The sequence below is a fragment of the Pholcus phalangioides genome, unplaced genomic scaffold (assembly GCF_987345545.1).
Source record: "Pholcus phalangioides strain wild (caught in Gottingen) unplaced genomic scaffold, Ppha-v1.0 ptg000015l_1, whole genome shotgun sequence".
NCBI classification, from domain to species: Eukaryota; Metazoa; Arthropoda; class Arachnida; order Araneae; family Pholcidae; genus Pholcus; species Pholcus phalangioides.
In genome coordinates, this window is record NW_028301608.1 from 107327980 (window position 1) to 107342091 (window position 14112).

At 39.4% G+C, this 14112-nt stretch overlaps 1 protein-coding gene and 1 pseudogene across 3 annotated transcripts in view; both read left to right on the forward strand.

The window, feature by feature from the left end:
• Nucleotides 1–14112, forward strand: part of LOC149077314 (TGF-beta receptor type-1-like) — a 569773-nt gene that overhangs the window by 157728 nt on the left and 397933 nt on the right. The gene's annotated exons all lie outside the window — the stretch shown is intronic.
• LOC149077315 (U6atac minor spliceosomal RNA) lies at nucleotides 595–701 on the forward strand (annotated as a pseudogene).

The window sequence follows — 14112 nt, forward strand, 5'->3', positions numbered from 1 at the left end:
TGGCTTAAAATTCTAAAAATCGCCAAATGTTTGTACGTAGAAAGATCGTAGCCCATATCTAACATGGTTACCATAAAACTGGGAGTTGAGAACTCTACTTATTAGACGGTGCGCAGGTCTAGGCATAGGAACAAAGAAACCAGTGTTTTTCAACTTACCACCGATACTTCAAATACACATCGTCCGAATTTATTACCAAAAACCTGTACTTGAAGGGGTCAATGGCTCGGGACAGAAAAGCCCTTGCACAAATTTTGGCTGAGTGGTGCGGTGGTAAGATGTCCGTCTTCTGCGATAAAGTTGACCGTCAGGGTCCACGGATTGAAACCGGGGAAAAACATTGAAAGTAAACTCTTTACCTACCGAGACTGGGGCGACCACCGATAGAAGGTGCCATCATTTCTCACCCGACTCCAATGATAGTAAATTGTCGTATGCCGATAAGACCGGAATTGGTGTGTGCGTTAAAGTAGTAGCCCTTGCACAGAAACAGAGTCTGACATTACAAATAAGCCAGAACTTTTCTCGGTTGGTTTGGTATGGTCCAAGTAATTCCGTATTTTACTTTCAGGCAAATCGGACTGAAACCCACTTGTGTTGTATGAAAGGGGAGAAGGTTATCCACTCCCCTTGACAAAGGCTGAAACCACAACCACCATCTGGATGATTGATGGCAATATAGTCATTTATCAACATTTTGGGGGAATGAAAACTCGCCAATACTTCGTAGACAAAGAAAAATGGAGAGATAGAGAAAAGTCTCCTGTTACATTTTGAAATAATGCAGTGATTATGCCTATGGGGAAAGCCTTATTTCGGACATAGTTAACACTTCAGTTTTTCACAAGTGTTTGTAAAACACTGGCATTGGGAGTATGATAACCCGCAACCTCTCTTATAATTAATAGTTTGAGTTTGCCGATTATATGTGACAGCATGAAAATAAATTGTTAGTGTCTTCATTAGCAATTTTCTATCCCAACGTCAAAATCTCGTAAAATTATCATTCTTAGCCTCAATTCATTCGACCCAATAATCGATCCGCAGCCAAGTATCAGATTCTGAATAGTTATAAGCACGGCGTGTATTGAGAAAATTTCAACGACAAATTCTCAGACATCAGTGATATCGTAACCAGCCGAATAGCCCGTTCAATATTGGGTTAATGGAAGTTATCTTGACGAGGCCTAGATTGAGAAATTTGGGAAATATCTGATTAATAAATTTGAATATACGCGCAGTGAAATGTTTAGTGACGGCTGCATTTTCGAGAAGTTCGTAGAGAGAAATGCATTCTTACACTTACATCATTTTACTAAAACAATGTCAATATTCAACGGGTTTAGCCATCTTACCAGCATTGACGAGATATTCGCCTTTCTAAAATGCTTTCATATTATAAATGATAAGCCCAAATACAGTGCACCTGCATGCCGCTTAATGTGATCACATCGGAACTCGTAGTTTATGATAACAGTCATGGGCACCCATATACTGCAACCGATTTTACAAAAACAAATACAACGCCACAACAGGCAAATTGCCCAACGAGGTGGCTGACTTAAGAACATCATGGATCCCCGAGCCATTTTTTGGAGGCCCTACCTACTACTGCTACACCCCCCCCCCCACGGAACCCCCAACGAATCGGTACATGGGGGAATGTGCGTGTACGTTTAGTGAAACCTGACGTGAAGTTTTTTGTTTCTCTGTAATGCTTGTTATTTGTAGTGCTGCCATCTGCCACCAGTTTTTCTAACTATGAGTGAAGTGTTATGATTGAATGATTTATCGTTGTAGGACTGTTGCTCTCTGTGGCGAGACTTTTTAACGGGGAGATCGGCTCGCATTTGCGCCTTGAAGTTGGGAACCACAGAAAACCAACTTCAGCCGACCACCACTGTGGGGTTCGAACCCGGATCCTCGCATCGCGAGTCCGTCACTATAGCCACTCGACCACCACAGCAGCATTTAAAATGAAATCATATACTGAAACTGGGCTGTTCTCTGAAAAACGGAAAACCTCATTCCCAGTGAAATAGTACATCTCTTAATGGTGTTCACGAAAGAAAAAAAAATACTTCTTAGTTTTTGCTTAAAAAAGTAAAAATGCATTTTTCCAAAAAACAATATATGTACACGTATCAGGAGTCCCATATCACGCCAACTGCACACGCCCCATACAATCACAGAGCCTCCACCAGCTTGCACAGTCCCCTGTTGACATGTAAGGTCCATGGATTCATGAGGTTGTCTCCATACCCGTACATGTCCATCAGCTCGAAGCAATTGGAACCGAGACTCGTCAGACCAGGCAACGTGTTTCCAGTCCTCAACAGTCCAATGTCGGTGTTGTCTGGCCCAGGCGAGGCGTAAAGCTTTGTGTCGTGCAGTCATCAAGGGTACACGAGTGGGCCTTCGGCTCCGAAAGCCCATATCGATGATGTTTCGTTGAATGGTTCGCACGCTGACACTTGTTGATGGCCCAGCATTGAAATCTGCAGCAATTTTCGGAAGGGTTGCACGTCTGTCACGTTTAATGATTCTCGTCTGTCACGTTTAATGATTCTCGTCTGTCACGTTTAATGGTTCTCGTCAGTCCCGTTCTTGCATGATCTTTTTCCGGCCGCAGCGATGTCGTAGATTTAATTTTTTACCGGATTCCCGATATTCACGGTACACTCGTGAAATGGTCGTACGTGAAAATCCAAATTTCATCGCTACCTCGGAGATGCTATGTCCCATCTCTCGTGCGACGACTATAACACCACGTTCAAACTCACTTAAATCTCGATAACCTGCCATTGTAGCAGCAGTAAAAGATCTAACAACTATGCCAGACACTTGTTGTGTTATATAGGCGTTGCCGACCGCAGCGCCGTACTCTGATTGGTTCCATATCTCTTTATTTGCATACGCATGCCGGTACCAGTTTTTTTGCCTCTTCATTTTATTATACGAAGTGTCTGAACGAAATAGAAAAATTCTACGATTGCTTCCAAAATAAATGATTACTAGTTGAACAAATGGCTTTGAATTATTGCGATAAGAAACAAAAACCTCAAATTACTTACTTGACATCATCTTCAGTAGCTGTCGAGTCATCTCCCTTTTTTTCTCGGGTATAAATAAGATAACTAAGGGCATCCAATCCTTTATATTTAATCACGTTTTCACACAATACTGTCGATACAAAACCAAATATCCGTCCTACATTTCTAGAATTTCAACAATTCTCCTAAACAAAGATAGTAGGAAGAGATCTCGATTGAAAACGTTGATAAGGATACATCCACGCATGTTTTCACGGATTAGCATATTCATATAATATTCTCCAAACAAGACCCCCGTTCATTGATTTCATTCTTCGCGGGAAGAACTTCGATTGAAAAAGAAAAATTCCGTTCCTGTCAAGCTGAAAAATATTTTTCTTGTTCTTCTCTATCCATATCTCTTTGGGCGTGAATAAATGTGAGAAAGTGCTGCATACATTTCTGTCTCGGAGAGAAGAGATAAAATGTATTCCTTAACACACACTCTCCGAAAGGCGATGCGCGGGAAAGAAAAGTTCTAACGAAACTTTGAAGGACCAAGAAAAGACAAACTTTTTCCTTAGATATAACGCTTACTTATTTATATACGAATCTTTTTTAAAAAGAGGAGATGATGATACTTGGATGGGCGAGTCATAGTGTACGAGGAAGAGAGAAATAGTTTTTGAAATGAATACTTCAAGTTACGTGTATACAATATGAATGTATAACGAGATTTTGACATGTTTTCATGCCTATCTATGACAGTCCGTGTTTCGTTTTTGATATAGTTTCCTTTATAATAGATAATCTCGGTGTTATTATAATTCGTTCGTAGGTGTCGTTCGCAGTAGATGTGATTGTCCGTATCATAATTTTCAGTGCGAATAACATTGGAGCCTCGCTATAATAATACTTTATATATAGCGATATACATGCGCAACCTATGGCCCGCAGGCTAAGCGTCACCCTTAGAGTAAACTGATGTGGTGACCCGCGACGTCAAAATCAATTCTGTAAATACGTAATAAGTTCCATATTTCTAGCTCACTCAAGTGTGCGGTGCAGTTCTACATAACTTGAGCTGCTGTGTCATACTCTCAGATCACTCAATGCCCGGCGGCATAAATCCATATCACTTACGTAGCGTTCGGCACAGTTTCGGAGCTCATAAGCAACCCGCGGCACATTTCCAGATCACTTGAGTGACCCGCGACACTGTTACAGATCACTCAAGCGGCCCGTAGCAAATTTACAGATTACTTGAGTGGCCTGCGATACATTTTCAGATAACCGCGGCACAGTCTCAGATCTTTGACCAGATGAGTGATCCATGGCCTATTGAAAGATCACTTGGGCGACTGACGGCATAATTACATATTACCGCGACACATTCTCAGATCATTTGAGTGACAAGGGCACATGCAAACATCACTTAAATAACCTGCGGCGCTGTTCCAGATCACTTTCAATTAAATGGCACGCGTCACGTTTTCAAATCAATGAAATGGCTCGCATATATATTATTTTGCCGAGAATAAATACTTATGCACCATATAATGCATTTTATGGTGTTATTAACGATGTCAATTCAGAAAAGATTGCCAACAGCATATTTTTTTCTTTTGCCCTAATGGTAATCCTACCTCTCTTTAAAGATAACCGTGCCCCCACCTGCCCCAATGACATTTCTTCTTGGTCTGCAGAGTAACGTTATATTGAAGTAGTTTCACCGTACTTCTAAGTGTTAGACTATGAAAAGAGAAGGTAATCGCAGTTAATGTGCACTGCTAGGCCACACACACACGCACGCACACAAATGGTACAATCACAATATATAAGTATTCTACAACGAAAGCCTGAGGAGGAATAATGAGCCGAGGTTTTTCATATTCTGGACGGCTTACGGCAATGTAAAGTGTCTGTTAGTTCAGCATTCCAGAGCTTAGATTGTAAAATGACGATGCCAAAATGCGTTTGTCGTGGACTGTGGAAAAATTGGTTGAAAAGGGGTGAATTAGAGCACTCAGATGGTCGATTATTAAGTACCGACGTGAATCCAACCGCGAGAGACCAGCCATTTCCAGAGAGGATCTGAGGAGTTATTGAACTCATCTTGGATCTCTCCTAGAATCTATCTAAAAACTACAGAAAGTAATGTTGAGATATTCCATGGTCTCATGAAATAAATGTCATGAGAGATGCGTCTGTAGTCTATGTTTAAGATGTTCCAATAAAATGTCAGTATGTGATTTTTATATTTTGTTTTGACCAGGCAGTGTACAAAGGAGTCTCCAACACGATACTTACATGATATGAAAATTCAAACATTTGCATTTTTCACTTCAAAATGCAAAAAAATCATACGAAAGAGTGTTCACATAACAATTCAAAATTTTTCTCAATTTTTTTTTTACATTGTATATATAATGTATGTTCTTTCAACTATTTGAATTATAACGTTTTATTCCTCTCTCTTTTTCAGGTGAGTCATACTTGCAAAGTCACGTGAATATCTTTGTTTTATTTCCATACAAGAAGTCAATGTGAGTTGTTTTACCTTTATTGACTCGCATTATGTAGTATACGATCTAAAAATTTCATTTAATTTTGATGGCAAATCTCTTGTTTTATGTATCATACACATAAATCAATAATCATATAACATCAGTATTCATAAATTAGTTGTATTGTGTGGTTCATCATCATCAATGCTCATTTCAATGAATGATAAAATATATAAATTACATTAAAAAGTTTTGTTCTTTTCCGTACTTGATACCATCCCCCTTGATATATATCAATGATTAGTAAACTAATATTTTTGCAGGTTTTTGAATGGCCTGCAAAGATAACAAATTATCAAACAGCTAAAGTGCGTCATTCGAGACCTTTCAAAATTTCCCAGAAATGCTTAAAAAAAAGGCGATGAAGTACATGATGGATCATTGGCTTTTTATCCCCAAAAAATAGGTTATTTCAACAATGAAATATCAATTGGATTTCAATATTTAAAAAAATTCCCAATTATTCTGAAATTTAAAAAGTAATGCAATACAGTCAAACCTCGTTAATGAGTCACTCTTGAGAGAGCAAAAATATGACTTAGTAAGCGGAGTGACTCGTTGAACGCAGTAAGCCATAGCTGTGTCAATTCCTGTCTGAGGACAATTGGGACTTCCAAAAAGTGACCTGGTAAGCGGAGTGACGTGTTAACCGGATGACGCACTAACGAGGTTTGACTGTATATCGTCTTAATTCCCCATTTACTTGGCAATATTCAGTCATGACAACGAAGTAAATCGCTATCAACGGTTTATAAAAGAATAAATCCAATCACGTGTAATAGTGAAGCATCTAACTCTCTCTCAATAAGAACTGTTTCATTTATCAATTTCTTTTGATCAAAAAATGAGAAGAAAAACCCACGAGTGTGTGGGGAAACGTTTTCCAAATTAGATCTCTATCTTCTTCCCAGAAATTCTTAGAATTCATTCTCAGATAAAGATTATACAAAGTTCTAAAGCGTTTCGGGCGATATTTACGTTTCAACTTTATCCAATTTGTTTTTTCGTTTCTGTGGCTTTTATTTTTTCAAATTTGTTTTGTTAGTGTGGTTCATGCAAGCTTATGGGAATATGGGAAGAGACTCGCGAATTGGATATTATTCTTTTCCTTGAAAATGACAAATTGAATGAACGATATTTATAGTTTCGAGTTCTGTGAAGATCAGAACATATTTTGATTTGAATAGTTCATGTCGTTGGAGAGCACATTGAAAAACATACAATAGAATTTCTATTGAAAAGCTGCAAAAACTTGAGATGAGTTGTTCTAATGACGATACGGTCAATTTGCTATAAGTTTTCTCATCTCGAACCGATACAAATACATAACGCTCAGTTTTTGTGCAGTTATACGCTTGGACATGCACAAAAATATTGGGAGGTGGACGCACAGTTTCCTGCAAATCCGTCATGTTGAGCAAAAACTCCGTGAAAAAGTAAAAACTCTGTGAAAAAGTAAAAACTCTGATTTGTTCCTACGTTATTTTTTGTTTTTTTCAATTCTTTTTAGATTCGATCATTCGTTAATTTTGATTCTTTCATTTCTGAATGTGTATAGATTTTTTTCTTTGAGCCGTTTCGACTGCATCCATCGTAATTTGGCACCAAGTATAATTTCGGAATTTACTGTCGTTGTGTTTTCGACGTGAATACGTCATTTAAATCATCTGAGGATACTACTACTTCACCAAACACCAAATCTGGCCATATCGCTATATTGCAATTCACTGCCATTAATAAGATGGACTGGAAATGAAGGCGCTGTCTATTGGTGGTCGCCTCTAGTTAGTTAGGGGAAAATATCTTATCCATATCCTCCCTCGGCTTCGATCCCGGACGCGTAATTACAATCCCCTACTCCCTTAGTAACACAGGAAGCATTAGCATGCCGGCGATTGGTTACTACGAGCAAAAAAGCTAGCAAGACGCCACGAGAGGCGGAGTTTTGTGTGAAACAATTTCAAAGTTCGTTAACGAAAAATGAATCGGATCATTTTTTTTATTGAATCAGTAAATGGTAGCTGGTCCCAGCTTCGCGGGACACTCACTTCGCGAGCCGTTATTATTGTTTTTTTCGGTGCACGTGAACCGCATTTGATTAAATCAGAAACAAAAATGGAAACATTTTTTTTAGTAAATCAAGTAAATGACAGCAAAGATGGGAAAAAAATTTGAATGAGCTGCAGACCAAATTGAACACACAACCTCCGGTACGTGAATCTCGTTCTATAACCATTACTCCAACGGTGGATGTCAGATTCAAGTGCAATTAAATGTATCTATTGCTAAACGTCGCCCGCAGAAATTTCAAGAGCAGTCATTTTGGGCAATCACGATGCGCTAAATTTCTACACTGTAGCTAGAAATGAAGGGATTGTTTATAAACACCCGGGACCGTGACAGCAACCTTCACGGTTGTGGACGAGCATCTTACCGCCACGCCACTCGGGCGTATGTGAGGTTATTGGGAGCATTCGTAAAAAGTGCGTGTCAAAAAAAAAAACCTCTTTAAACTCTCCTACTTCAGAAAGTACCCAACTGAAATCAAAAGCAATGGTATCGTCAGATGCACATTGCAAAGGATCCTACGATATCACTCGGGTTTCAATATCTCTTCCTATCTTGGTGCCAGGTCCGCTGCCCTGATTCGTAACAAATTTTTTTCCGCTATATCTCGAACAGTTCACAACGAAAATAGACGGCATTGGTAGATTATGTTATCTATTTCAAAGACAAAACATGATAATAATGATGTAATTTCTTTACGTCAGTACCTACCACGCGATTCAAGGTACAAAAAAACAAAAAAACGTATTCACGTCAAAACTTACGACCTTATATCAGTGGCACAGCCTACACAAATTTTCTTCGTTTTGTCCATGCACTTTATATTCACTTCATATGTGTGTTGTGCCATGGCCGGCCAAAGCCTCGAATCGGTTCGTTCGTGAATTGACCTAGTTCATTGTAAATTAAGCGCCGAATATCCTAATTGGCGGCTTTGGCCCGCAAGTTCGCGGAAGCGGCTGGAGATCCCTTGCCGACGTCCGAGGAGAAAAGACATGATTTGACTTCATCGCCAAGTTTCCGAATTTTTTGGTCGTTCTCCAACCGCGAACCCTGTGAGACAGTGGGTCCGAGGTGGGGGGCAGCATCCATAAGGCCGCGACTGTAGGAAGCGCCTACAGCTCTCACTTATGGTGATTATATTTATGTTGATTCAAACAAAAAACAAATCATATCGAGCCGCGATACAGTAACCGTTTATTTATTTCAAAACATAAGGAAAAAAATGTTGAAATTCATTCTTTATTTATTATCATCACTTGTTGCCAGCAAGGTGAAAATTATTTTTTCACTATTTTTTAAACTTATTTTCCGAAAAGACCCAGCAGACGAACGCTACTTTATTTGTGACAGCTCCGTTTCTGAGTTGATGACGTCAGGGTTAGTTGATCCAATAGAGCTAGTATATACAGGCTGTCCGCTCTTATACACTCATGTCCATAAATTAAGGATAATGCCAGCTCCGGCAAATGAAGGTTCAGAAACAAAACAAACGTTACTTATTCATAAAGCCCATTTATTAAACAAAAGATAAAGAACAAAAACGATGGTGTATGCATGATACCATTCATAAAATCTACGATTTTTGCTCCCTGGAGCATCTGTAAAAAATATCTCCTTTACAAAAACTTACTATTACATGGTTGGTATGATGGTTAATACATTGTATGTCTCCCATGCGATGAAATACAGTCCGTACAACGCCTAGGCATGCTGAGTATCAAATTATCAATCTGATCTTGGGGAAGATCACTCCACTCAGCAAGCAATGCTCTCCGAAGTTCCGGTACACATGTAGGAGGTGGTTGACGGGCTGCAACTCGTCGGCCAAGCATGTCCCACACATGCTCTATCGGATCCAAGTCAGGTGAGAATGCTGGCCATTCCATACGGGTTATATCCTCAGATTCAAGGCATTCGTTTACGATATTTGCTTGGTAAGGACGGGCGTTGTCATCCATAAACGCAAATTCTGCGCCCATGGCACCCCTAAACAAACGTACATGTTGTTCCAGAATGATGTCCCGATAAATTTGGGCTTTCGTGGTTTCGGTTTGAACATGCAGATCTGTTCTGGAACCCAGTATAATTCCACCCCAAACGAGCAATGCTGCACCACCGTAACGGTGTCGCTCAATGATGTTGTCTTGATGGTAACGGGTACCTGGCGTTCTCCATATGAAAGTCCGACGTGAATCAGATTGCAAGCCAAACCTGGACTCGTCTGAAAACATCACACAAGCCCACTGTGACGATGTCCACATTGCATGTTCTCTACTCCAGGCTAATTGCTGCCGACAGTGAGTTGCCGTGAGCGAAACACATCTGACAGGCCTGCGAGCATATAGACCAATATCTCCCAAACGTCTGTACGCGGTTTGCCTTGAAACTGTGGTACCCGTGGCTGCAGATAGCTGACGAGACAGGTCGGATGCTGTGCTCCGTCTGCTTCTTTTCGCAGTTACTGCCAAATACCGGTCTTCATTCGGCGTTGTAACTCGGGGGCGACCTGTACTGTAACGTCTACTGACATTTCCGTTATCTTGGAATCGTTGCCAAAGCCTAGAGATGACACTTTGGGCAATTCCAAGTTCCTCGGATACTTCCATCTGAGTACGCCCACATTCCAGGCGGCCGATAATTCTACCACGTAAAACTTCATCCACATGCGTCCTCTGTGTCATAACTATTCGCTTATGGCACTGAGCGCCTTACAGAACTCTTGTGAATAATTTTACTTCTTTGCCACCATTCCTTATATACCCCCCTTACACTCTCGTCATTGTGACGTACTATCGCGCATCATCTGGTGGCTTCCTGAAATTTGCATATCATTCTTGCAGATGTGTGTGATAATTCTACAGGTGAAATTTTTACTTTAGATTTCGATTTCCGTGTGATTCTGAATTATCCTTAATTTACGTTTATTAAGAGACAACTTTGAATTAGAAAAAAAAATGTTTCAAATTATGTCGCCCATAAAAAAAATATCAATAAAAAAGTTACAAAATTTAAATTTCTATACGTTCCCTCTGTCCTTTAACTGTTGCCTTGTCTCTCCTGACACCAACAAGAATTTTCCATGTTTCTAAATGCAATATTCGCTCCGATATTTGAATTCGAATCAGAGAAAAAGGGGGAGGAAAGAACAGCATAAACTAACGGATAACGTTTCTTTCCTCATTGATGGTCCTTTCCTCCCGCTTTTTATCTTTCATTTTTGAATTCAAATATCTCAACGAATATTGAACTCAGAAACATGGGAAATTTTTATTGGCTTCAGAAGAGACAGGGCAACAACTATTTAGTTGGAAGTTAGAAGCCAGGGTAACCATATAAAAGTTAACTAACTTTTTACTAATGATATATATATATATTGCATTTAAACGACATTTAAGATGATGGGTGACATCATTTGAAACATTTTTTTGTAATTGAAAATTGTCTCTAAGAGCCAACGGTTCCGGAAATCGTCATGGCACAACGATAAGAGTGAACACCCTGTATATAGCCACGTAACACACGTTGGCGATGAAAGAAATTGAAGCGCCGCCCACCGGCGCCTCTTACATCAGCGCATCGGACTTTGGTCGGGGATCTGCGACTACTTCGCGAACTGCCCGGCCAAATCCGAGAAAAAAGCAATAGTCATTTCTGAAATTCGGACTTTGGCCGAACCTCTCGGCCAATTCGCGAACTGGCCAGTCTTCGGACTTTGGCCGCAACGAATGCACAAATATCAACTTTTTTTTTTTGCAGGCGGTTTATATATGCAACAGAGTTTCCCAATTCATTCCCTTTCTTAATTCGCATTATGCATATCCAGAAACTAGTTATTTTTCCTGTGTTTTATTTTTATTCTTTTGCATTTTTATTCTTAGAACCTGATTCAATTTTCCTTCCACCAATTACGATGTCACGTTATATGCTGTTTAATGTTGATTAAAATTTTGCTTGTTTAAAATGTAGCAAATTTGCGTAAGTTGAACGACTAACTTGATTAGCTATGTTACCATCATTGTTTCTAATATGACCCAAGTTAAGTTTTTTCTTTGGGGGTGGGGAAGATTTAACAGTGAAACTCCTCTCACGGACACCCTCTTCGGATGCGGTCACCCCTCTTTTACGGCCAATTAATAATATCCCCTTATATAATAAAAGTATGCATTCCAATCCCCCGCCCCTGCAACTTTAATACATTATTGAAATTGTATTACTAAATTTAATAGTACAGTAAAACCTCTCATTTGCGGACGCCGGAGGGACAATAAATTTCGTCCGTAAAAGAGGGGTGACCTCAGAAGGGGGGAGGTGTTTCCGTTAAAACTGTAAAATACAGTATTAACAACAACTGAAATGATTCTTTGTTTGCGTTCAAAGTGCATAATTATTGCACAGAAATACACAATTAAATTACAACAGAAATAGTGCACAAAGTTTATATGTTGAATTTACATCTTTTGGAAAAAAAACTGATCAATCGGTATGTGGTGGGTTTTGCTAAATATTTCAACTCCTGCAATCATGGGCCGCATGTGCCCGCGGGCAAATTGTTGGCCACCCCAGTATATCTTTTGATAATTTTTACTTCATTTTTCGCACACTTCGTCATTGACATCATCAGATTCACCACCCAATTTTGTGATGCACACTAAAACGGTTTAACTAACCGTTTGAAGTTGGTGAGTCCGAGTTCTTCTGCAGCTTCTCCACCTTTTTCTTGTGGAATCGTTTGGGAAACAGGCAAATTTTTGCTTCTTGCCGAAACAAACCAATCGTACAAAACTACGTCTAAGCCTACTGCAAATGTACAGGGCTTCCATAATTAAAAGACCCTATTTTAAAGTATCCTACAGGCGAAACCAATCATCAGAAAATTGTGCAATTTTGTGGAGGACTTCATGAAGTGATTGGAATTTGTTTCAGGGGTTGCAGTTCCAGTTTGTTGATTTGCAACTAATTTTTCATCCCCAACTAATTCCCATCACTTCATGAAGTCCACAAAATTTCACACTTTTCTGTTGACTGGTTCCGCCTGTAGGCTACTTTAAAATAGGGTATTTTTAATTATGGACGCCCTGTATTTCTTGTCTTCGGAAATTCATTTATACTAGCTTGATTTCCATTTTGCAGCCATTTTTCTTGGCAATGTTTCTTTTGCTTCAAAATGGTACATATCTGTGCCCTCCTGACATTGAATTCAGCAACAGCAAGAACTTTCATTTTACATTTTTCACTGTTTTCGATGGCATCAATTTTCGGAATCTCGTATAGGTGAGATGGCCTTCTTCAGTGACGTCACAAGCTTAGTGCGAAAGCCTTCTTCAATAAGTGATGTTGGTTTTAGTTCAATGGAACGAATGATGAAAATCATGTCCGTGACTGTATCTAAGAAAGGGCTCGAAATATATTATTCAAATAGACTTTTTGCCGGGAAATTTGTATTTGGCCGTAAAACAGGGGTGACCATTAAGAGGGATTTTACTGTACCTATAGGTGTCTTACGATGGTTTCATACCCTACCCTTAAACTTTATTCAAAGACGTACGTACAGATAAATAGGCTGCAAAATTTTTCTTATCTAATGCTACATCCTAATCTTTGAAAAGTGAAGCTGGATCTGCCGCTTAGAGTGTAACAAAGATCTCCTAAAGTGGAGAACCTTCGAATTTGCATATTTCAACGAACAAATCTCCTTCAGCTTCTTTTTTATTATTGTTGTTTTTACGGTTCCTACGACGCTTCTTCTTTTGCCTTTAAATCTTCATCTCAACCTAGAACTTTTGGAAATAGATCCGGGATTATTATTTCTTCACATCTCTACGGTGGATATTTCTCCAGAGGAAGAGGAAAAATCCCCCAAGAATTAGGCTCTCACAAGTATAGGAACATATAAAACTGGAATAAGAGAAGATGGAACTTTTTATTCGCGGACCATATCCCCCCCCCTTCCTTGCTTTACCAGCATTGCTAATGGGAAACGTGTCCCGAACCTTCAATTACCGTGGTAGAAATAGAAGGGAAAAAAACCCTGTTTATACAGCGCAAAGTGAAAATGCAACCGTCATCTTGAACTTGAACTTTGTGCCGTACCTTAGACTGTACGTCTATGTATGGATTTATTTCCTATCATATGTCCGATGTGCGTGCATGCATGTAATAAATATGAGAGAGACTCTTTTGTAGACGTTCCATATGTTCTATATATATTCCCTATTTCCTAAGAAATGTGATGGAGGATAACTATATTGACAGTGTTGAGCATGCAGTGACGTATCTTTATTTACTTTTTTTTTGTTCCTGTGGGAAATCATGAGTCCTGCTGTTCAAGTTTCATCAATACTCTGCAATCATAAAAATCGTGGTACATTTTGTAAAATGTCCTTGTTTTAGTGGGTACTTGGACCATAAAAATAGCTTTTCGGATCCAAATAGCTGTTTTTTTG